We start from the raw sequence: 2,500 nt of genomic DNA on the forward strand, positions 1-2,500 counted from the left end.
GTAATTCATCAATGTAACGCAGAAAAATCACGGAAATCTCCTCTTTGGATAACAACATATCTCTCGTTTTACTTTCAAAACGTCTCTAAATACGTTCATTCGCACGACTATCGGACGACTTTTCTCCATGAAGCGTGTTGAATAGTAAATCATCAAGATAGGTGGGGTTTGAGGCCAGTTCATCGATGGATAATTCTTGGAGAGAACTACACAATAATAGCAGTCCCAGGCACTAAAGCACATGGATTGAGTAGTGTAAGTCAGCAAACAAACATAGGAGTGGTCCATGGATACCCTTCTGGCTTGGCTGCAAAGACAGCCATCCAGCTGCCTTCATTAAGACAAGAAATTAAATTGGGCAACTTTGGTCCTACAATATGATTCCATTCATTCATTTATACACACTTTTCTTTCTATGTAGGGTTTCATATACTTAAGGCTACTGTACTTTCATTTTGGCCTCTAGCTAACACAATTTTCATCAACTTCATTCCTAAATTATTGGAATATATATTAAATAATAAATCGGAATTTGCCATTTAAAACTTTCCTGATAATTGTGTAGTTGTGCATGAACTCTTAGGATTTTCATATATATGAATAGTTCAATGAGTCATCAACACTGGATTCTCAGCCATACAAATAATTCAATGTGTTTATCGACGTCTTCCTCCAAGATGAAATTCAAGAAATATTAAGGCGACAAAATCATGTTCGAATCAAGATTTGAAGCCACACCTCTCCTCAAAAAGATAGGTGGGGTGATCAGGAAGAAATCCAACTTTTGATTCACTTGTCAAATTCGTAAGGACCATCATGGCACCTATCTATACATTCCTTATCAATGTATGGACAACTATCTAACTTATATCTAACTTATTCAAAAGAATAGGTTGTCCAAATGATATTTATATACGTAGCAGAGTTATAAAGGTTTGTTTTTTGTTAGAATGAAATGAACAAGATCATTAGAACCAGAATCGGTACATTTAGTATTACTCATAAAATTTTCATTTTTTTTCCTTTTTTACCGGAAATTTAAAGGAGTTAATTGTTTCAATGCTCACCGAACTTTGGACAGTGTCACGTTTTACTTACTGTACTTTAAGTTGCACCCTATTACTCACCGAATTTTACACCGTTGCACTCCATTACTCATGAGCTTCATCTCGTTAATAAACACTGCTTACATGGAGGAGGGATTTTTACATGTGGCAGTTAAATGCCATGTCATTATCCCAACCCAACTCCCAACCCCGCCTTACCCAAAAATTAGATTGAAGTCGTGTAAACATAAACAAAAACCCAGACATGATTTCTCCTCGCTCCTAACCATGAACCCTATCCCCAAATCGTTCCCTTGAAAGCGATATTGCAGAGTACCCTACCCCTAAATCGAAACTCCATCATAATCGAAGGCAAAACGTGACCACGAAGCTTGGATTTGTGAAGATTGACTGTTCAAACGTTGACATGGATTGAAGAAATAGGGGTAATTCCTTTTTTTTTTTTTTTTCTAGCTACGATGCTATCAATCATTTAGAATGAAATTTGTCTCTCTAAATGAGCTTTTAGTGATATAGATACTTGATGATGTTAATTTATAGCGTTAAACGTGTTTTGTAATTTTCGTTTAATGGATTATTGATGAAACGCATGGAAAGCTGACAGGTTGTGCTATTCTTTGTTCAAATGTATGTTAGGAATCAATTGCACTGAGGAGAATTTCTTTATTCCAAGTGACTGACTGTGGTTTATTTAGGCCCTTTAGATGTAATATTGTTTGTCTTCTGGCGATGAAAAATTAAATTTGTTTTGGTTTACGTGGCAATTGATATTATTCACCAGATATAAATAGCATAGCTTCGGTGACTTCATAATAAAAGTGTGGTGCTTCTAATTTTCGTAGGTTTATATGTGCGTCATCTCAAATGTTTCTTCACATTGTGACTGTTGTACCTGTGTTTTTAAGTGGATCTATTCTGAGCATATGTTGATATAATATTTGGTGGATAAAACAGATCTATTACATTCAGAATAACAAATATGAGTGGCATTGTAGAAGTATCTTGGACATCTGGCTTTGTAGAAATACCTCTTTGAATTATTAACTGTATTTATCAAAATTGTCCACATTTTAACTATTTTCTACATATCAGGAATGTTGACATTCTTCAGTATCTTTTTGTTGTGTAGGAAAGAAAAAGGGAATTTCTTACTGTTATAGATAGTCGGGACACCAACTGCGGGACTGCCAAAAAAAGTAGTGATGTCGAAATTGTGCTTCAGGCTTTCTGAAATGGATGGAAGTAGAAAAGAAGACCGAAAACATAGGTCTGTTATTCATTTGGATCAATATGTATTTGTTTGGGGAAATACAATCCTACACCTCTAATTGACGATCTATCGACTATGTTCAAACATTTTGCAGAAATCCATATGCAAGGGAAAAGGAGCTATGGAAGAGAACGGGAAAAAAAAAATTGAAGGGATTTGTGAA

General features: G+C 35.2%; 1 long non-coding RNA gene across 1 annotated transcript in view; it reads left to right on the plus strand.

The window, feature by feature from the left end:
• Window positions 1-1,252: 1,252 nt before the first annotated feature.
• LOC111398537 overlaps window positions 1,253-2,500 on the plus strand; it is a 1,456-nt gene continuing 208 nt past the window's right edge. Inside the window, exons 1-3 of the long non-coding RNA XR_002703363.1 lie at window positions 1,253-1,492; window positions 2,197-2,334; window positions 2,432-2,500. The exon at window positions 2,432-2,500 is cut by the window's right edge and continues 208 nt beyond it. This is a non-coding gene — a long non-coding RNA (uncharacterized LOC111398537). The remainder of the gene's footprint in view (window positions 1,493-2,196; window positions 2,335-2,431) is intronic.

This window comes from Olea europaea, chromosome 8 (assembly GCF_002742605.1).
Source record: "Olea europaea var. sylvestris chromosome 8, O_europaea_v1, whole genome shotgun sequence".
NCBI classification, from domain to species: Eukaryota; Viridiplantae; Streptophyta; class Magnoliopsida; order Lamiales; family Oleaceae; genus Olea; species Olea europaea.